The sequence below is a fragment of the Haemaphysalis longicornis genome, unplaced genomic scaffold, assembly GCF_048455015.1.
Source record: "Haemaphysalis longicornis isolate Haplotype H1 unplaced genomic scaffold, Haemaphysalis longicornis Haplotype H1 scaffold_1, whole genome shotgun sequence".
Classification (NCBI taxonomy): domain Eukaryota; kingdom Metazoa; phylum Arthropoda; class Arachnida; order Ixodida; family Ixodidae; genus Haemaphysalis; species Haemaphysalis longicornis.
In genome coordinates, this window is record NW_027526203.1 from 96,412,119 (window position 1) to 96,434,725 (window position 22,607).

Below are 22,607 nucleotides of genomic sequence, written 5' to 3' on the forward strand. Positions count from 1 at the left end.
TAGCTGCCGCTTACAAGCCACGGCAAGCCATGGAAGATGATATGAGCAGGCTTCTTGTGAAGCAGTTTGGAAATTTATGGCAAGGCAATGAAGACCTTCATGAGTGTCTTCAGGCGTGCCCAAAAAAGTACCCTACGGAATTCTTCGAAAAGAGCTGCTAACGCTGCCAAGTGGACTCACCGGCTCTTCATGTACAATTTTACTGTTCTTGAAGCTCTGTTGCATGTTTATTGCCTTTTTTGCTTAAACCTCTATCGTACCATTCTTGAAAGTCAATTGCACTAAAGTTTTCATGAGAATGCCGCACCAACTTGTCTGTTTAACTGAGTACGAGCCAAATCCGAACTTATCCTAATATTGCTCAAATTCAACTCTTAATTACTTGTCGCTATATATTTTCCCTAGTTGACATGCGAAACATGTCATTTAAAAGTTTTGACAGCACTGCCTATAGGTCCGGTTCTAAACTTTCGTTTTTTCCCCATCAAATTCTCCTTAGGTGGATTTGGCTCATTTCGAAAAAAAAAAAACGCCTCAAATAGCTATCAAGCCCAGGATTCATATGGCGGTGCTTTAGAATGTGTGCGAGGGGAGAAGATAGGTTGCGCGGGGAAGGGGGGTGTGGCCAAAAAATTTCGGTGGGGAGGGGGGGGGGGGGGGGGGGAGGGCCCCCCTACTAAGTACGTCCCTGGGTTCAACTGTAGAGCTGTAGGGTGGCTGCGGGCTCGAAGACGACAATGAAGTAACATACCTCCACAAGTGTGATTTTTTATTCCATGCCAACGTCGGTAGGTTTGGGGAAGCCAAATGCTTACATATTTAGAGCATGTAAGCCGAGTTGAGGCATTTTTCGGTGTACATTTGAGATACAGTTGATCGATGTGGCATCGACTGTAGTTCAAGAATGACCTAAAGTTAGTCTTGAGTGTGGGTGGCACTTGAAAGAAGCCAGTGCCACCCAAAGTGATGCTATAAGTCTCTTTTTTTTTTGGGGGGGGGGGGGGGGGGGGGGCTGAAGGCAATAACTTTCAATTTTGTAGTGCGTGCAGTGTTTCCCTGCTTCACGGGGAATTGACCCTACTGTTCAAGATTATATCTGGCTATCCTCCAACCCTAGCAGACCTGCCTCCCTGAACATCATAGAAGAGCGTATGGTTGCATCACACATATTCCCTTCATTTCAGTCAGGCATTTTACACACGGAGGAGTCCAGTTGGGAATCGATTTGATTGATTGTAGGGTTTACAGCGCCGACGCAACGCAGGCGATGAGGCGCGCCGTAGTGGAGGGCTCCGGATTAATTTTGACCACCTGGGGATCTTTATCGTGCGCCGAAATCTCGTACACACGGGCGTTTTTGCTTTCGCCTCCATCAGAAAAGCGGCCGCCGCGGCCGGGAATCGAACCCGCGACCTCGTGCTCAGCAGCGCAACGCCTTAGCCACTGAGCCACCGCAGTTGGGAATCAAACAGCAAGACGACGGGCCAATTCCTGCACAGGAAGTTTTCCACAAAGCAATGTCGACGACATTACAGTCCATGTGGAATTGAGGCGTCAGTGGTTGCGAGGCCATTAACTCTCCAGTGGACCACTTTCAGAGAGTGGATTGGCCTCCATTTTTTAAAGGTCGGGTGTACTTAGCAGGTGCTCCTGTTCCTTTGAAGCACCTCACAACCACCTTGTTTTGACGACTTCCCTGAACTCACTTTCTCCTAGGATCCCACAGCGGGCACTGTGGTAAGCGGCATTCTAGTTGAACCCGTTTGAGTGAGAGGCAAGTTCTACTTTCTGTTTCTCTGAGGTGCCAGCACAGTTCTTTCTAGTGTTGGAGGCGGGGGGATTTAAGCAGGGATTGAAGAGAGAATTTATTAAACTATATATCAGAGTGCGGCGACTAACTAGTGTTAGTAGCACCGTCCGAAAGAACGAATGTCTTATCAGTTACGAGAGAAAGAGAGAGAGAGGGAGAGAACTAACGTTCAATAGAGCAAATGGTGGTCGTTGAGCCGTCACTCAAGGGGGTGTGTTCGCCTCAGTCCAGGTACCTGTGGGCTTTGGCTGCAGCGCCCTGACATGGGTGACGAGAAAGATCTGGTCAGCGTGATGGGAGCTGGTCAGCAGGCCCTCACACTGTTCGGGGGAAGGTTTGGGATTGCGGGTGAGCGATGGCCCGGTGTTTTGGCAGGCCCACACCATGTGGTACGTAGTATTTAGAGAGGGGCAGAAGTGACAGTGGAAGGGTATTGGGCAGGAGAAATAAGTAGAGGATGGGTGCGTTGTAATAGCTGTTTGTTTGTAAATGACGCCACATTTTTGCTTCCTCCTTGGTTAGTTGAGGTTGAGGTTGAGGCGAAGGTTGCGATAATGGTGGATGTTGTCATGGTAGCGTGATGGAGCAGCGGGAAGGGGAGGAAGCTGTGCCATGGGTTCTGCCCTGAGAGAAATGCTGCCCGGTGTGGAAGGGCGCAGGCAGCGGCATAAGCTGTCTCATTTCCCTCGAGGGTTGAGTGGCCAGGGGTCCAGGCGATAAAGAGGTCGAAGAGGGGATTGATTGATGCAAGTATGCGTAAGGCAGGGAGTGAGATGCGTCCACATCAAATGCTACGATAGGCTTGCCGGGAATCTGTTATAATTTTAAGGTATTCGGAGCCAGTGGTAGCGGTGATGAGTATGGCAATTTCTTTGACAGTGGTTGTTGATGTGGACAGAGTCGTGAAGCAGGTGATAAGTATGCCGCCCGACATTAGCCTGGCGTGAGGAGTAGCGGGCAGCGTCGGTACAGCGAGCATCGGGGCTGGAAGTGGAATTGGGATCAAAGATGTTTAACCCGGGAGAGCCTTCTACCTTGGTTGAATTTGAATGCATATTCTTAGGAATTTTGGATCATGACTTTGATACACCCCTGTCGCCGCTACGGCTTGATGACTGTAACAAGCTAGAACAAGCTATAACAGGCTGGAACAAGCTAGTTTGGCTCCAGCTGGGCTGACCCGCCGCGGTGGTTCAGTGGCTAAGTTGTGCTGCTGAGCATGAGGACGCGGGTTCATTTCCATGCCACGGCGGCTGATTTTGTGATGGAGGCGAAAAACAAAATCGCCCGTTTGTTTGAGATTTCGGCGCACGTTAAAGTCCACCAGGGGGTCAAAATGAATCCGGAGCCCTCTACTACGGTGCGCCTCATCGCCTGTAAAGCGTCGGCCCATTAAACCCCACAATCAACCAGTCAATCCAGCAGGGCTAAAACAAGCTGGGACCAGCTCACCTATGCTGGTCTCCGCTCGTGCCAGCTGCCAGCTAGACAGCAGCTAAGCTGGTCATAGCTGAGACCAGCTCCTGCATAGCTGGCCCCAGCTGCCAGCTGGATTTGGTCCCAGCTTGTACCATCTCAGTTCCAGCTGGGACCAGCTGAAACCAACGAGCATATTTTTTCATTGGAGTAATATTGCGAGACCGCAGTGAATACGGAATGCGTTGAAAGGAGTTACTAATCACAGAATGGCACATCAGGCGGTTGGTGGCAGCGTAAATAATTATTCACAGCTAGTTTATTCGCGGCAGTTTCGGTGCCAACAAAGCGAACACCGAGATGTCCGCCATCATAGGAGGGCGCTCATGACGTCACTGTTATTGTCGCATCACTGCCGGACAAGCGGTCAACACCAACCGAGGCTATCCATCAGGAGGTTGCTGCCCTGCTACAGGACGAGACGGCCGGCCTCCTGCATCTCTACACAGACGTTTCCGTGCAACCGTCCATGGGCAGAGCTGGAGCCGCATGCACGGCAGTGGAGCTTGGCAGCAGTCGTGTGTGCTGCCTGCCTTTCTCCGCCTCCTCCACCCATGCAGAGCTGGCCGGGCTGCACCTTGCTGCAGACCTGCTTCTGGAGAAGGCCAACCAGATTCAGGGGGCCGTCACCTTCACCGACTCCCGGCCCGCTCTCTTGTGACTGCGAGCGACGGACCAGCCATCGTTCACTTTCACTAAAACTTCGCGCACCTGCTAGGCCCGTTGCACCGGACCACTCCGTGCACCGGACAGAGGCCACTGTGAGCGCAGCACTTTTCGTACTAAAGTTGTCGCAGCGCACGCTGGGGCATCGGTAAAGGAGTGGCGATTCCTCGACCTGTTAGAGAGTTATAGCAGATCGGAAAAACGGTTCCGGTACGGTACACGGTAGCCGCTACGGGACAGTACCGGGAAGGCTCGTTTTTAGAGTTATAGCAGACCGTAACTACCGGCCATGCTACCGTGACTGGGAGCGACTTGTGTTGTACGTCGTTTGGCAATTTTTCGTGAGTCTGTGGCGCTTCCTGTGCTGAAATATTAGTTTTCAGTTCTCAAAAGCGCTAAAGACAGTATTAGAGAAAAAAAAAAAAAAAAAACATCTAACGCCCCTACGGAGATTCGAACTGCGACTGCGTGAACATGGAGCGGCATTTTAACTCTACCCCATTTCAATAGATGACGCCAGTAGGTCAAGCTCAGTACATACGGCTGGCTGTGTCTAGTTTTTCGTTGTATTTGAGAGTCCCTCGCACTGATACCGCCTGTTCCTCACTCGCCGATTTGTAGACGGGCCCCATGTTGCTGTTAATACTAGGTAAGTAGCCGTATCGCCTTTATTTAACCTAAAAGAAGCTATCGGACATGCGTCGTTCGACGACACAAGCCACGGCCGCCACGGCAGTTGGGCCGGGACCGTGTTTCGCTTGCTGCTTGAGCTGTCAGAATCGCGTGGATTTCACTTGTTGCAACCTCATTTTTCTTAAACGATCTCATATCTACAATCCGTTCGACTAGGCGTGAGCCAATCGTACGTATCCTAAACTCTTCAAAAGCGGCCGCCCGCTTCCGAACGACGGACACGGTATGTCTCGGTACCGCGCGGCCAAGTCGCTCCGGTATACGGTAGGGTTCTGCGCATGCGCGGTGGCGTCCAGACGGTAGACGTTACCGTACCGGAACCGTTTTTCCGATCTGCTATAACTCTCTGTTATCACCCACTACCTGCAGCATGCCGTGCTAACGATCTATGGGGTTGACGTGTTGCGACACGGTATAAAGAAATTTAGACGGCCGTGATGAATGCATCGGTTCCTCCCTGCCATTTGTATCATCTGCAATCTGGCTGGTCGGAGACAATATCAACAGCTAACGCATTTTCGCCTGCGCCACTTAAACTGTTCGTTCTTGTCCGCCTTCTTATCATGACGTACGTTACCTTAGATGGCCTTCTTTGTGTGGGCGCCCGTGTGTGACTCGTGATAATCCCGGCTGTTGCAGTCTAGGACAGGGCGCCGACACTTACGTATTATGAATGCTACGAACCGAACCCGTGATATGTGGGGCATTTTTCCTACAAGAAATGACCCCCCGAATCACCAGGATATAGAAAACGGCGGTGAATTGCGAGGCGCGCAACGTGCCTGCACATTCCAAGACAATTCTGACCTGGTTCATTAACTTCACGTTACATGCGCGAGGTATTTTAATTTTGGGAACCGAATAGTGCCGTCGGTCGGCTTTTTTTAACATTCACTATAACTTGTGCAAAGCTAATTTATACCTGTCATATTTGGGGAAGATCGAAGACGAAAAACTTGGACGAACTGTTTCGCCCTGTGTTGCTGCACCACAGAACTGCGCATGACTGGTGACGCTCCTTCCTCCGTGACCCACGTTTAGTATGCATTCGAATATATTTTATAATGCAGCGAAACTTTCAGCCCACGGAGACGTTTAAGCAACTCGCGCAACCCTTCGCCCGCCGGCTCGCTCGCGCACACACCGAACTGGCCCGCCGTGCACGCCGAGAAAATGAAAAAAAAAAAAAAAAATAGCGGCGCCGTGGTGAGCTGTTGCACATGCGTCAGGAAGCGCAGAAGCATGGACGGTGGAAGCATGGAGCATGTATGGTCCCTAGAATATGTGCTAGTCTGCCGTCCGCGCGCTTTCTCTATGGGAAGGCGTGTCCGCGCCGCTGATGCACGGACAGCGCTGCGCAGAGGGCGCTGCGAGCAATCGGAGCGCCCGATCGGCTGGAACGAGAGCGGCCGCTGGCCGGCCTGTGCCGCGCGCTACTGCCGCGGAGCGCGAGCGCGCATCGGCGTTTGTCGGCCACTTAGAGCGGTGAAATCGAATGGTAGGAGGTACATCAGCTCACAATTTAAGGCACGATAGTACTATAAGACTTTTTAGTTTCACGCCCCGAGTTTTTCGCGAATCGGGCTACGGATCCTCTTTGCGACCGCTGAATTTCGCGAGTGAGACCGAAGGATGAAACCGCAGCAACCAGCGAAGCCGTTTCACTACCACCGCTTGAACCATTATTAAACCGAAGCTTTCTATGTCTCACTGATGGCCTATGTCGCCTCGAAAAAGCACTGAAGGAAAGCCAACTGTCTCTGACGACGGTGATGTTTGTGAGTAAAGTGAGAGGGAAAAAAACGCTTCCCGTGGTCAGAATCGAAGCTGGCTCCATCGCGTTATGAAGCCGACGTCTATCTCATTTCGCACTTCCAACATGGTCAAAGCAGTTTGGATTTGGAGAGGAGTGCATGGGCATGCAGATGTAATTAGCCAGAAAAATTATCCACTCCTCCACTCCGCAACGATGGTTGAACACGAAGCTTTCTTCGCGTGAAATCAAACGGCAAAGGGTCGATGTCAAATCCGGCGCGATCATAAGTCCAAAATGCGTGCGAGTCAAAGTTAAAGCTCAAAGAGTCAAAGTCAAAACTCAGACGATAAGGAATCGCTCACAAGAAAGCTTCGCGTTCAACCATCAATGTTCAGACAGTGAGATCCCGTTCAAAAAGAGCTCCCTGTGGCACCAGAAGCTGCGTTTGTTCCACATCGAAAACCGGGTCATTCCCGAACGTCATTGACGGTGACAAGCACACAGCCGGCTGGTAGGCTGACAAGAAGAAAAGCGGAAGCTTGAGTAAAATGTTGTGCCAGCAAAAACTTGTTCCTACATACTTTGGGCACAGTACGGGGGGGGGGGGGGGGGGGAAGCAAGGTAAATATGGTCATGACAGTATAAATAAACCTCAATTTTTTTACTCCTTGGTTTCAAACAGCCGCGATTAAAATGATTGGCCATAACACAAATATTCTCCCGTGTTACTTTCCCCGCGTGCGTCTCGCAATTTACTCCGAGTGTGTGGGTGATCAAAAAGAATTAACCTGTACAATGAGGAATGCAAGTGAAGTTACTGATTTGCAGGCGCGGGTGTTGTTAAAAATAAGTTTCACGTACCCAATGCTGGCGAATGTTTCAAATCGTGCTATTCACGAAAATTACAGGCACGCAAAAGAGGTTTGATAGTACCCAAATATTTGAAAATTTCGAGGTAAGCGGAGTGTTGGGTTAAGCGAAATGCGAAAAATATATGGCCAGATCACTGGAATAAGAGCTAGTGCTGGTAACAAACGTTCCAATGCACAGGGACGCTTCCGGAATACAGGCAAAATAATTTGCGGAAAAAAACAATTTTTTTTTGGTATTGCGGAAAAAAGAACTGCGTGATGCTCGCCTGTTTCGCCTTCGCATCTGGTCCCAAAAAGTGTTCTCGATCTTCTCAATGCCGCATCAACTGTTGGTCGCCAACGCTATATTCTATCTTGCTGTCAAGCAGGCAGAGCATATGTTTTTCTTGTTCCTGCCGTTTTTGGCACTTCTTGAGCCACCTCGTCGTCCACATGATCAGAAGCGTCTTCCTCAGCTATATCAACGACGTAGGCGACAGACAGCTACCACTCCGCTAACGGGACATCGGCCGCGCACAGTGCGTACCCCGCGCAAATTTGCCGTTCGCGACGGTGTTCGGCGCGAAATGGGAGCTAAGCTTTAACCGAGAGCTTATCAGCTGCCTGCAGCGGATGTTGCATTGCGTCCTCTTTGTCAACATTTCGAGATATCCGTGATCCCCGAAAAGAAGTTTCGAGACAAAGGGTGGAAAATGTCGCCTATGGCAGGTATATGCACGGCAAAAAAAAGGTTTCGACTTAACCGGTATTTCGAGATATCCGAGTTCGAGTTATGGAGAAATCACTGTATCTGATGACTGAAGGTGATAAAACTTCGTATGCATGTGCACACGTCTTGTTTTTTTATGCGGCATTTACATTTAACAGATTCCCAGTTGACTGGACGTAACTGAGGGGGCCGCGAAGACGTGCGCTTAAGGGCCTCCAGATCAACGATGCGAGAGGTCAGAAAGCGCCGGTTCGAGCTGCTTTATTTACATACATGAAGGGGGGGGGGGGCAATATCTTGTTAAACTTGCAAAGAAATACGGTTCCAAAGAGCCATACAAAAAAGCGGAGCGCCGACACACCACACACACATTTTCACGCGCTGACCGATCCATCAGTTAACAACGGCGGGGGTATACACAATGAACGGTTGTTTGATTTGAAGTCCCGCATGATGTTTCCAAGCTGAAAAACGATGCCGTGCCGTCAGTGTTCCCGAAGCCCCCGTGTATGTGATGAAATCGGTTCGACACACTCGGGGGCTAGCGTAGCGACACGACTCCGCGGTTTTTAGAAAGCTCGATCCTTCATACGCGAAAACGTACTCCTGTCACTTCACGCTTCGGTTAAAACTCTTCGTACTGGTAAGAACCAACTTATTTGGCTTATCTGATTTGTCTACAGAGATGGATAGGGTTCGAAAAGGGGCAGTTAAAATGGGATGAACCCGCCCAGAAATGGGGCCGAACTACGAAGGCAGCAGCGGCACGGCAGAGCGCCGTCCGCCGCTGCCCATCGCGCCGGCCGGCACCGCGCTCCGATTGACTACAGCGCCGCCGCTGCATGCATCACGGAGGAGCCCCCTTCGCGGCCGGCGGACGGCAGACTAGCACATATTTCTAGGGACCATTGAGCATGAAAGCAAGAAGCATGGAAGGCATGATGGAAAGAAACGCCGAGGTACAGTGAACGAGCCGAGGCAAAGAGAAAGCAGGGCCACGCCGCAGCACCCTGCCGCTAGGATCGTTCCAATTTTCGAAACCGAAACTAGCCAAAGTCGCCGACCAGCGCCCGTACGTTTTATCAGCGTGGAGACTCGTCGGCGTTTTCGCCAGTGCGGGGAGAGTGAGCCGAGTAGGTCGCACCAGTCGCACTTCGGAGAGACCGCACCACCGCCGAGCTTCGACCACTGCAACGCTGTGTTTACTTGCGAGTGGTGGCTGCTGTGTTGAAGGCTGTAAGAACAACAGCCGCAGCGGTCGCAGGCTGAGAGGCGGCGGCGATGGTTACAGAACATCAGCCGTAACGACTGGGCGCCTGGAAACGTGTGGAGCTATGTGAGGTAAGTGCGCAGTTAGAAAACGATGTCTCTTGCGTGTTTCTCCTCCGCTTGGTGATACTATCGCGGCCGCCGCATGTATTTTACAATGCCAAACGCGCGCGCATCAGCCCCGAGCGGCCAACCAATTCCTTGCCTTCTAATCCGGTCACTTTCCCCGATTGCTAGCGTTCCCAGTGCTTTAGTCACGTGACCGGTTAATCTTGGGGCGACGCGTGGCGTCAAACGGCAACGCTGGCAAAACGCGCTCCACCGCGGTTCTTAGTTTTCTAACGCTTGCGGGAGCGGCCGTTGCTTCGGGAATCTCGTCTTGCAGCAAATCTGCAGTGACAGAGCCCACACATTTTGGCTTTCCAGCAGAGCTTTGGTGTCAGCAAAAAAAGCAATCTTTTTCCTGGCTCCTCTGCCGCGCGTTGTAGTCAAGCGAAAAGATCACTTGGTGGTCCTGCAGGACTTTAGTGTAGTGCAAGAAGGTATCATTCCTTTTTTTTTGTTGTCTTAATGTTGTGCATCTTTCATAAAAACCCTGGCATTTTGTTTGGAAAGGGAACTTCACACCACAGACCGTGCAGAGAAAGCAGAGCTACTCACGTTTTGCATAACCACGGAAGTTTGGCAGAAAGCTTGTCATTGACAAACACCGTGTTTGCTTTCTGGCTTAAAGTGTGAAGCTGTTATAGTTGGTTACTAGATGGGTAAAAAACACGGCACTGATAAGCGGTACTGAAGTACTAGGAAAGGTGCCGTGATGAACATGGTGTCCATGTGTTGGCCCCTTTTTTGTCCGGTGTCTTTCCAGTGTTTTTCATTAATATTTTCTATGATGCCTGAACATGGCCAGCTTTTGTGTAACAAAAATGTCAACAGCGAAGCACTTATCAATGGTCACATGCTGCTCATTGATACCAGAACGAAAGTGCGTTCAGTAGAGTCATTTTATTGTTGAAGCCATCCATGATACACACACCATCCAGCTGTACTGCAACTTTTGCAAACACCAACAGACATTAACATCCACACAGGGGTCCTTGGCTCCAGTTCTTCCACAAGGTATTAAGAAGTACTCTCTGGAGCGGGCAATGTCAAGCTCGACAAGAACCATTCTCTTGTAGTTGTACTCCATAAACTAGTTTTTAAGCCTCTTGGCTTAGAAGATCGTTCAATTGCCTGTTTTGTGGGGAAGAACAGCCAATGGGCACACAACACAACCCTGCTGTCTAGCAGGTGCCCTCTGCCGAGACATGCACCGTTGCGAACAAAATTTGGGACACTTTGTTATGCCCCTTACCACTAAGCAAATTTACTTTTAAGCAATTTTCCAAAACAGTTTCCACAGCGCGGAGTTAAAAAGCAATAGAAAGTGAAATGTCCTGTCACAATTGGGAACTCTTCCTGTTCACCACCCCAAAGGCTTCGACAGCAGACGCTTAAGCACTCTTTGCCAGTTTACAAGCATTAATGTTGAGTTGAATTCGGCAAAGTTCTCGGGATGGGCATACAGATGTCACAGCCACTTGAAATACATGGATAGACTGCAAGCCTCTGAGATAAGCTCTCAACATCACTAGCCTATCCAGCTGAGAGTGAATGAAAGTATTGTAGATGGTTATGTTGAGTTCCAAGCCAAACACAAGAGTAAAGAAGCAATGATCCTATCAAAATCCATACTCAAAACAGACACAGCAGGAAGTTTTGTGGCCTAACCAGGTTAGGAGGCAGAAGCCACTGGAGCAGGGTGTCGAACCGGAACCGGAACCGAACCGAAAACCGGAACCGAACCCGAATTTTCGCCCGGAACCGGAAGTGAACCGGAACCGTATTTTTTACGCCATTTGGAACTGAACCTGAACCGGAACGAATCGAAGGAACCGTTCCGAACCGGTTCCGGGTGCTCAAATATATGATTTCTAGTTTTCCATTTCGCTACCCTACCTTGCGTCTGAAGATATTTTGCCACTCGCCAGACAGCACCATGAAATATTTTGCATATTCTGCAGTTCCCAAGGCACATCATGTTCTCTTCTAACTATTGCCTTCAATTTAATGTAAAGTTGTCCGTATATACTATCAGTTTGCGTTAGGTACTGCCCATATCTCCCAATTATCTTTTACATTTAGCATAACTTAAGTTAGAACGCATATTCCGAGGCAACATATCATGGAATATTCTTCATTGTTGCTATCTTCATGGTGTTTAATCGTGTAAAGTTTTCAATGTGCTGTTAATTCGCATGCATCCCTGTCCGCTTGTGAAGGCCTTCACGGACACCATCAACAACAAATCCATATCTTCCACTTATTTTAGTTTCAATGGGCAGTTACATACAAACACCACTGAGACACAAACACTCGTAGTTCTCAAAGTTAACGTCACTTTTTCTTGTGTAGAGTGCCGTTGTGTCCTTTGGTTACTGCTGTAAGAGAACATGAGATATAAAAAAATGGGGGATCCTAATTTCGACTTTTAAAGTATATTTGATAACATTTTCATCTCATCTTGAATCTGCTCAACCTTAAACTTAAGAGGCGGATAGATTAAAGTCGATTAATGCGGGTTAGCGGGTAGACTGGGGTGGATTAGCAAGGTGAGTGAATGAGCTAATGTGAATTAGTTGGACTGGTGTGTTGATTAATTTTGATTACAGGAATTAGCGGGTCAGTTAGGGGGGATTAGACGGTAGGACCACACATGATATGTTTGGGGTCCTTGGCATTTAGAAATTTTGCAGCGTTCTCCTTCCGGACCAATCAGGAAATTTTGTCAAGCACAAAGTAGGCGCAAAGTTATTTGACGACCACCTGAATGCTATAAAAGGTCTTTCTTTATGCCCGTATTGCGCTGTTATGTTGTTTCTATATTAAAATTGACATCTCGAACTAAAGTTAATGACTAATTGCTAATGCATATTTTATATTCGTCGAAGAGTTTTCAAAACGTGTATATATACGAGGGGAGACGGTTGGAAAGAAACTAAACTGAAAGAAAAAAAAGGAGGAACGATCAACTGGTTTGATGCAAGAGACACCCGGCAGCATTCTTCAATACCTTCTCTTTCTTTGTGCTACCGTTCTGCAGCCTCTCACAGGTGTAGCACCTCAACCCCCGAACACAGCCCCCTTGAAACTGAGGAAGCGGCGCCGAAACTCTCATAACAGACTCTTAGCAGGCGTGGCCCAACATTGCCAACGATCGATTGCATGTTACAACACTTCCAATGATCAATCGGAGACCACGAAGGAGACAGTCACCATTTTATGGGCACCAGATCATACTGGCATCCCCGGCAAACAAGATCACCAACCTCGTGGCTCGAGATTTGACCCGCTTAGCCAGCGCTGATGAAGCCGGGCACGAGTGCATGCATCCTGCAGTCACAGACCAGGAAGTTACTCAGCACTATAGCCTGTTCCGTAGAACGTATTCCTCCCCGCACAAATCGCTACCGATTAACCAGGAAAGATTACTCCGCGCCCTGCGGGCATACACCTTCCCACACACCATCAGACTCCACCTCTTTGACGGGACACAACTCTCTCCATTTCGTCGCTTCTGTAGAGAGCCTGGGAACCTCATACACATAGTAGGCGGCTGCAACAAGTGTACCGTAGATCCACCCAACCTCCACGTTTCCATAGAGATTTGGGAGACAGCCATGGCCAGCTCCGGCCTGGAAGATCAGTTGCTCTTGATGGAAACGGCTATCGATTAGGCCCCCTCGAATGAGGACGCTTCTCTGCACCTTTGCTTCGATTTAATTAAACTTCATTTTCTCTCTCTCTCTACAAGTGATCATTACTGCTGCTTGTGGCTTCACTTGGCTATCATCTTTCCTAGAGCCCAATCACTGTCACCGGCTGCTGAAGGGCCATGAGCAAGTTTTTTTTTAATTGCGACAGTATGCCCTTTGGCATAAGGTCCTACAGGTACAAGTTTGCACCCATTTCCCGGACGAAGTCCTGAAGACAGCGGTGGTGGGGCCACCACAGCCATCGCTGAAGATCGGGGGGTCTCCCCGGCGGCTAGTGATGGGCCGCCCCTATCCCTATCCAATGCCGTCCTATACATGCCGTCCAATGTGCCTTTATACCCATTCTTACAGCTCTGTTAGCAGATAAAAAATTCCCCGCATTTCCCCGAGGGGAAGAATGTGAAAGTGCGAATGCATGAGTTGAATTTGCGCGATTCGGTAATGTTCGCAAAAGAGAGATCACACACACACACACAACTACAAAGAAAGAAAGATGCATTTATTCACAGACACCTATTTGTGTTGTCGTTGTACTTGATTGCTAGAGCGGATCTCAGCTTTGAAATTTCGTGTCAGTACTCCTTTAAAGGAGCCATGAAGAGAAAACAAAAAGTTTGTTTTATTCGAAAGATTAGGTGTTTCATAGTACCCTAAGCGCTTTCCCGGAAGCAAATGATGCTTTATTCACTGAGAAATAAGGCAATTTAAGCCAAAATTTTCAATCTCCCGCTAAAATTGCACATTTCGTCACGTGAACAATGGCGTCATAGAGCCGGTCCATGAAACAGATACTTAGTATGTCGACTCCATATAGCACCCACACGCGGGAGTCGATCGAGACGGCGGCCATTTTAAAAATACTAGTAAAACCTAGTGCACCCGCAGCCCTAGTCATGGAATCGCCTGATCCGGATAACAAAACTCTCGCCGAGGAGCTCGGGCTTGCATTTAACAACCTCACACCACAAAAACGCTCAATGCTTCTAAGTGCACGAGCGGCAAGAGTTGTGGGATACGCGGTGGACGGGAAAGCGACCATTCCGCGATAGCCACAACAGACGAACGCCCAGCCGTCGGCACCGCTGCCTCGTCAGCCCCGTCGCGACGGACGAATATAGACTGGTACGTATGTGCCGTATTTTGATTACGGTTAATAATAGTTCAATTTCAGTAGCAGTATCACTTATGCCAGTTGGCCGGCGTCGTGTATGGAAAGCCGTTCGCGCGAGCTCTCTGCTTCGACCAGAAAGATACGAGCGTCAATGCGCGGTGTTTACGGCATTTTTTTCCCCAAGGTCAGAGCGGGCGACGAGCGCCAGCATGTCCCAGGAGTGAGCTAACGTAAGGGTCCCTGCCGTAACTGAACAAACTGAAGTTTTCAGTGGTTGTAAACTGGAAACGAGCTCGTAACGACAGCAGCAAGCCAACACCATTCGAAACTTACGCGACGACTGGCACTATCTCGTCGCTTCTTGCTGTTCCTTACTCCCCTCGTTTCTATTTTTACCTTTGCTGGTTGGCGATATGACGGCCAACCTCCTGTGAAGGGATTACGATACGAAGCAAGGTCGCGGCTGTGCGTGCTGGAACGGTTGGTTGGCCCCGAAGAGCCTCGAACCCGAAAATTCGTCTGCGCGACGGCGAGATGTCGAGCTCGGCCGCGGCGCTAGTTTCGTACGCATTGGCGCACACGCTTGCGAGTTCGTTCGGACCTTCAACCGTTTACTCCACCGTTCTTTGTCATAAAAAGAATGTGCAGTATGTTTCACGGGCATTTAGCTCGCTATGCAAGCTGTAAGCCCTGCCTAACATGCGTTTGCTTTTGCCGGCCTCCGCCAATCGCAGAGCATTCCCAAGTGACATCACAGGTTCTGTTGCGGAAAATGAGCTGGTGGGTCGCATGGTCATTTCCTTTTTTCCTAATTATGTAGCTTATTTGAGCGAAGTTTGCGTTATAAGTGGTGTCGTTATGGTTCTAACGAGGCAATCTTTCGAATGAACCAAACTTGTGTTTTCTCTTCATGGCTCCTTTAAGCAGGTGCATTAGCCCTTCTCACGCCCGATTCTTGGCCAATACCCCACGTGGGTATGTGCCATGTCAGCGGCCAAGCAGCGCGCGCCCATCTCCCCCCGTTGCCAAGGAAGACGAGGAGATTCCTGGCCAATCCCCCACGTGGGTATGTGCCATGTCAGCGGCCAGGCTGCGCGCGCCCATCTCCACGTGCGCGGAAATCGCCGGTGGACGCAGGTTCAGGGTCGCTTAAGAAGTGCATTGCACTTAAAAATGAGCAGAAGGAAATTGCTCTAAATGTCACCTGCCACGCTTAGCAGTCGGAAATTAACGCCGACGCCGGACTGTTTTCTACTTCTATCACTGCTAATGATTTCGTGTTAAAGTTAAAGCGCCGTTGAAACTTGGGGTATATGAAAAGCGTAGCAGACCAACCGATTTATTTATAATGCAAATTTTTTTGCCTCATTGTGCGAAGATAGGGGTGCGTGCAAGCGTGCGTGCGTAACATTTCATGGATCCAAAATTCTGGTGAGGATGCATGATTTGTGGACGAGGGGCGGCCCGTCACGAGCCGCCGGAGGGGGGGGGGGGGGTGAGGGGAGGGGAGACGCAAAATGCCCCGCCACGGCGACACTCAAAGGTACCAAAAAAAATTCCGCCACCTTCCAACGAGGGGAACCCTGGGGTGATGCAAGGCATCTCACGGGGTTCAATGCGCGTTTCCGTTATGTTGGTTACCCAAATGTGGTTGAAGTGTAGTGAACCTTAAATGATGCTCATTCACACGTGGAGTTCCAAGTACGTAAAGACCGTCTTCATCGGAAGATTCAACGGAGTCGTCGTCGTCAAGCGAAGCACGAGCAAAGTCAAGCGGAGTCGAGCAACTGTGTCAAGCGAAAGCGCGCGCTTAAATGAACGGGCAGGGTAAATATAACTGGTAGCGAAGCTTCCATAAAAGCCCATACGTTCAAAAAATGGCGGCTCTTAAGCTGCTCATAGAGTTCCTGTATATAGCTTCCGCCGGGAGCTATATACAGGAACTCTAGCTGCTCATGGGGCTTAGCGCCATCTGTGTGAGGAGGGAACACTTCCGGCGGAACAAAAAATAAACAGGATGTGACGCAAAATCCGGTCAGAAAGTGACATCATTTTGGTGGCATTAGCGGGAAAATTTGACTTCAAGGGCCCTATTCTCGACTGCACAAATTGCCGGCATTTCGCCCATGTTTTTTTTGCGTAAGCATGACGTAAGCAATCAGTGACGTGCTGCACCTATAGCTATGACGACATGCAGTGTAATTTGACGAGTCACTCATAAAGATCACTACCAAGGTATCAAATATTGTGCAAGAAAGATATAAAAACACTTGGCATGTACTATAAAAATTAAGACGGTAGCTGAGGCTGACAAGAAAAACACATTTCTGGATGTCAAATTTGGGGCCAACACCACAAGGCGATCGAGTAACGCTGATCCAAAAGCGAGCGAAAGGCGGATGTCGAGCTAAAGAACATCACACAATTTTTTACCGTATCTATTTATTTCTTTCAATCGCTTTTATTAACATAGCTGGGCTCTCTGCTTCAATGCAAGCTTTGTTGCGTTATCACCTTCCCTGCCGCCACCGCCACCGCCGCCACGCCATCGTCTGCTGCTATGTTACAAGTTTATGGCGGGATCACAGAAAAAGACGGCCGCGACCATCGCTTCTATGACACATAAGAGCAGCGAAGCGCTACGCCTGATAACCGCGGAGCGCACCGATGTCGCCGATTCACTCATTCGTCAAGCTCGACTGCAATCAGCGCTGTAATATGGCTGTTGTAAACTAAATAGTCACTTTTCATTGTTATTTTTCTCGTGAGTTCGATCATGTGACCCAACAGCTTACTAGGACAAGTATGGACAAATGCCATGCATTGGGTTCTCTTTGTCATGGAGAGGCTTGTACTGCCCTCTTATGTTGCGGTTACGCCAAACAAATAATTTTTATTTCATTGCCAAACATAAAAGCAAAATACTGCACGTTATTTGTATGTTCCATGATCGGTGACTTGGAAGCAGTTGAAACTATAATTTGTTTCGGTAGGAAACATGCTTTAAACAGCGCGCATGCGAAACTGCGCCTGCTGCAAATTGCCGCACATTTCGCGGCGCCATAAGCCGGGGCAATATTGTGCCCTATTTTGCTTGTATTTTGCGACAAAAACAGCCGCCATTTTTAAGCTGTTACGTAGCATTAGGTCACTTTTACGCAGGCTGAAGTTGCCAATGCATGACGTAATCGTTCCCGCCAACTGTTTAAATTACGTCACGCCTTCTCAGCCAATCACAGAGGGGGGGTGTATAACAAGCAGTATTGTTGTTGAATAGCAAAGACAGGCTTACGTTGTCATGTCCGCTGCATTTTGTCTGGTTTTTCATTGCCGGCCAAGAATTATGCGCCTTTAGTAACGAGAAATAAGGCAAACTGTAGAACTGGTGTCCGTAGACGACATGAAACGTCAAAATGACGACAGCACACACAACCGCTTTGTCAACCGGAAGCACGTGACCAAAACTAAAAGCCAATCAGAAAAGACTTCCGGGAAATTGCCTGAATTGCGGGCAATTTGTGCAGTCGAGAACAGGGCCCCAAAACAGCCTTAGCAGGCCTCTGATCGCTGAGGGCTCATATCAGTGCCATCTGACGCAAGTTGGCGAGCCCTTGGCGTGTGTGCTTCAAGTCAACGCCAATTTATACTCGTGACTAGAGAAACGTACTTTAGCATACTGTCGTGTGATTCGCCTCGGTGTTTATAAAAACATCTTGCATCTTCTCTGAACCTTTTTTCTGTATTCATGCCTTCCACTGCTGTATAAAAGCAATCAGTTGTTTATTTTGATTGCAATGGTTGACAAACGTACCCTCCCCCCTCCCCCTCCGACCGGAATTTTTTTTCTGCCTTGGGATACAGAGCACAAAATGACACTTGACCACTTCCCCGGCTCCCCTTTCATATAAAAAACATGCCTACTCCTTACCCAGATACCAATTTCTACCAACGCCACTGCTGGGTTTAATTGCGTCGCACATACGCAGGTTGCGTGCGTGTTATAGATCAAGGTTATATAATGCTTGCTCAGTTTGTGTACTTCTGTTCTAAGAGAAGAAATAACGCAGTCATGCTATAATCAAGACATTTGAATTTTATTCAAGGATAAACATAAAACAAATTTACCACACTGCACAAAATCAGCACGTATACAATGTTCGTGGGCACTACATGCATTATGATTTTCCTTACGCGCCGAAAAATTGACTTTACCCGTAACACATAGCATTATGAGCAATGAAAGCGACAACAGCAGAACTACTTCGAAACAAGAGAAAAGAACTAGGCACTGCATCTTGACGCAGAAAACCGGGCCGCAGGAATGCTGATTCACGAAAGTGCAGCGAGCACACCGCAGCTGTCCCGGCGTCTTATCAAGTAGACATGGGTTTCTACAGAAGTTCACTCAGCATTCCCGCCTGCAATTTCCAGGTTTCATTATTAGGGAAGTGTCGCAACAGATAAGTAAAAAGAGGAAAAATGGATCAATGCAAACGAAAGCGACGGCAGTATGTAAAAGCACATAGCAGGAAAGATCTGGCAGCAACGCAGCATGGAGCAGCACAACACAAGAGTGCGATGGAAATAATGCTTGCGCATACAAGTGCGGGAAGCAACGAGCGCTACAAGCGTTGTAAGAAGACACCGAGATAGACAATTAAAGCGACTCGTTTAAATTCGAGTGGTACTACGCTGAGAAGTCCTAGAGTAATTGACACCATTTGCTCCGAGCCAGCCTGAGGTGAAATCAAGAGATAACTGTGACATAACAAAGCTTTAGACCCATTTTTTTTCGCAGCACCACCACGTCCCCTTACACAACCCCCGCGCACGTATTAACAGTACTATAGTTTCGCGTTACCTGTGGAAATGAGAGGAAAATGGGGCAGTAAAACGCCAGGCGTACGGGAGTTGCTGTTGCAACCTTGTACAGCATATCATTTCCGTAGGTACCGAGAAAAACGCTCCGCTCCAACCGTTGGCAGCATCGTCCCGTAGTTCACCGTGCCCGCCGGGCACGGTACTAAACGTGTTCACCGACGATACAACGCACCTCGCAACTCCACGCACAGCAAAAATTAAGTGCACACCAAATTAACAAGGAAAAACGAATGCAAATGGGCACCAGCAAAACACGCCAGGGGCGTTTCCTAGTAGACGAACTTTAGGAGCGCCTTCCCGAACACTACAAGGACTGCATCACAGAGCAATGACATGTGTCATTCTTCAGAGGGCACTACAAAAAAGGTTTTTGAAAATGAACAACATTTTTTATAAATTATTTACACAATGTGCCGAAATAAATCTCATTCAGAAATAAATATTGTTCGTAAAATATAAATGTTGTTTTATTGTTGAACAAAACTTGGTTTTTTGTTACTAGTGCTTGTTCCCTCCTCACCTAGTCGCGCTTCAATCGCCACTCCCATAAGCCCCCATGCTGATGTCGCTGGCAATAAGTTCTGAACCGCTTTTCGCCCGAAGCTTCGCTACCATTTATATTTACCTTGGAACGGGAGCCGAGGGCTCACCGCTTTATATGCGCGCTTGAAGGAGAGGAAACAGCGGAGGAAAGTTGCGCATGCGCACACATGCGCGCACAAGCGCGCCGGAGCACATGCGAACGTAGGCGAAGCGCGCCAGCTGTTGTTATGATAATGAGCCGGAGGGAGCGCATAACGCACAGCTGTCGGAGAGAAGAACCGAGGAGAGTTTGCGCATGCGTAATGAGGAGTGCGGACTACGCCGGTCAACCGGTCAACGCGGGACAGGCCGAGTGTAAGAGATGCCTTGCATCTAAAAACGATTGTGGACGGACGGGTCGTCTGCTTAGTAGGTGGAGGCAAAAGGCAGCCTGCAGGGAGGCTGCCCATTGCCAGAAGATTCTGGTTAGGATGCACCGATGGGGGAGGCGCTGGAGCCACCGGGGCGCTGCCAGCTTGCCAGGAGGGTACATGTTTGCCTTCGCGAAGACTGTGGCGAGGATGCATTATTTGGAGACGATGTGTGGCTCGTCACTGGTCGGCGAAGGGAGTGGATCACTGGGCGGCACAGCGGTGGCTCTGAAGAGCCATGCGTTAGAGCGCAGCACTTAAAGGGACCCAAAAAGCCTTTTGTAAAAGTTACAAAAGGCCTTTATTGTCGCGTAGTACCAATATAGCGATGCAATGCCGTTGGAATTATTGATCTACATTCAGTATTAGCTGCGCCAGAAGCAATTAATGCACCTCTCCCTCCTTGCCGATCGATTCCTCCTCCCTCTCTGCTTTTTTAAAGCAGCTGGAAACACTGGGAATAGCCATGTGACATCGCGACGCTCGACTTCCGTTCTCCGCTAGCTACATTCCTGCGCCTAGGCACGCGTCAATCGCTGCAGACCCGTCTTTGCCTTGGGATCGCGCAGGAAGGAGGAAGAGCAGCCGGAAGCCAATGGCAGTGACGTTGCCGGCGACCGACGATCGGCCGAATCAGGGAGGCGCCTCGCTGTTGCGTCAGCCGCGATCGTCGTTGCGTCAGCCGCGGCGGCGTTGCGTCTGCCGTGGTCGGCTCGCTGCGGCGGCGCGCTCATCGGCTGGGAAAGGCGATCTTCAAAAATTGTTTACAAATTATCCGTACAACGTATTAGGCTCACACTTTGCTAAAAAATCCCCCGTTATGTGTTCTACCACCTGAATTCATTTGATTGCCACCTTCACAAAGCTTTTCTGGGTCCCTTTAAGCGCCCTCTCCTGTGGTTTCGCGTAGTTCCTCAGCGTCGGCCTCGTTGTAACCGAGAGAACGAAGACGCCACCGAAGATAGAGCGAGCAGGAAAGCGGAGGACCAAAGTATGGCGAAAGTGGGAGGGGAGGGCGAAATTTCAAGACCGCGCGAGGCATGCTCCATGGCAGCAACGCCTTACGAAAGAACGACAGAGTATACCGCATGCCGTCGTGCATTTGTTGAGGACTTGATCACCTAAGACACAGCAGCTATGCGCCGTCGCCGACAAGACTACAGTTCGCGCTGTGCTCAAATTTCGTATTAGCGACTACCGTAATCGACTGCCATATTTTTTGTTTCCTCAAGAAAACAACTGTGGTGTATAAAAGTGCAGTGGTATATGAACCAAAAATAAAATAAAATTAAATCATAAAAATGAACCAACTTAAATTAGTAGACCTAAACCTGCGACCATAAAGAGTAATGCTTTCCCATTCATACAAATAGGCAGCCTTAAGTGTCCCAACGATCCTTTTGTTTCGCTTCAGTTATTGTTGTAATCGTTGACCTACCTGTCACAATTTGGCCCGCATTCGTGAACGTGGGAGGGTCGTAGTACCCTCTTTCGAGTGACGACCCGCAGCGTGCTGGTGGTGACGGTGACTGACCGCGAGCGGCTGTGCTCGTCGCTGTATATTCGCCAGCCATGCACAATGTTTCCCACCGAGCCTGGCAGTGCCACCGAACTTAGCGGCCAACGAAAATTGGGGAGGGGGAAGGGGGGGAGGGGCACCACATACTTGTCACACTACCACAGAAAACGTTTTGCAGTAGCTTGGACAGTTAAAGGAGCTATTAAACACTTTAGATAAACTCGCCACGGTGGCTCAGTGGAGGCTTGCGCTGCTGAGCCTAAGGACCCTAAGGACGCATGTTCTATTCCCGGCCGCGGCGGCCGCTTTCCTGACGGACGCGAAAAGCGAAAACGTCCGTGTGTACGAGATTTCGGCGCACGTTAAAGATCCCCAGGTGGTCAAAATTAATCTGGAGCCCTCCACTATGGCGCACCTCATTGCCTGCGTTGCGTCGGCGCGTTAAACCCAACAATAAATAAATAAATAAATAAATAAATAAATAAATAAATAAATAAATAAATAAATAAATAAATAAATAAATAAATAAATAAATAAATAAATAAATAAATAAATAAATAAATAAATAACAAAAAAATCAATCAATCAATAAACACTTTCTATAAACGCTTTCACTCTTCTGCGCATCTGGAAGCACTTCCAAAACTATAGCTATTTCCAGCACGGAGCAACAGTGCGTGATTTGCTCGATCGTCGCTGCGGATGCAGCTTCCGTTTCTGCTTCGCTTTTGTGGCTTTCTTTTTAAAGTGGCTATCAAATGCGTTCTATTCTGCAACTTAAGGAAAGCCGGCAAATAGCCGCTACACCGCTGTAATGACCTCATTCAGCGGTCGAAGAACGCCAAGACCGGGAAAGAGAGAAATATATTTAAAGGAGCCATGAAGAGAAAACACAAGTTTGGTTCATTCAAAAGATTGCCTCGTTAGAATCATACTGACACCACTTTTAACGTAAACTTCGGTCGAATAAGCCACATAATTAGGAAAAAAGGGAATGGCCATGCGACCCACTAGCTCATTTCCCGCAACAGAACCTATGATGTCACACGAGACAGCTCTGCGATTGGCGGAGGG

At 48.9% G+C, this 22,607-nt stretch overlaps 1 protein-coding gene across 5 annotated transcripts in view; it reads left to right on the forward strand.

Annotated features, from left to right (window-relative positions):
* The first annotated feature begins 9,105 nt into the window (after positions 1-9,105).
* LOC144178264 (uncharacterized) overlaps positions 9,106-22,607 on the forward strand; it is a 34,699-nt gene continuing 21,197 nt past the window's right edge. For all 5 annotated transcript variants that reach the window (XR_013323984.1, XM_077705988.1, XM_077705998.1 and 2 more), the window contains exon 1: positions 9,106-9,323. The gene's annotated coding sequence lies outside the window, so the exon portion shown is untranslated. The remainder of the gene's footprint in view (positions 9,324-22,607) is intronic.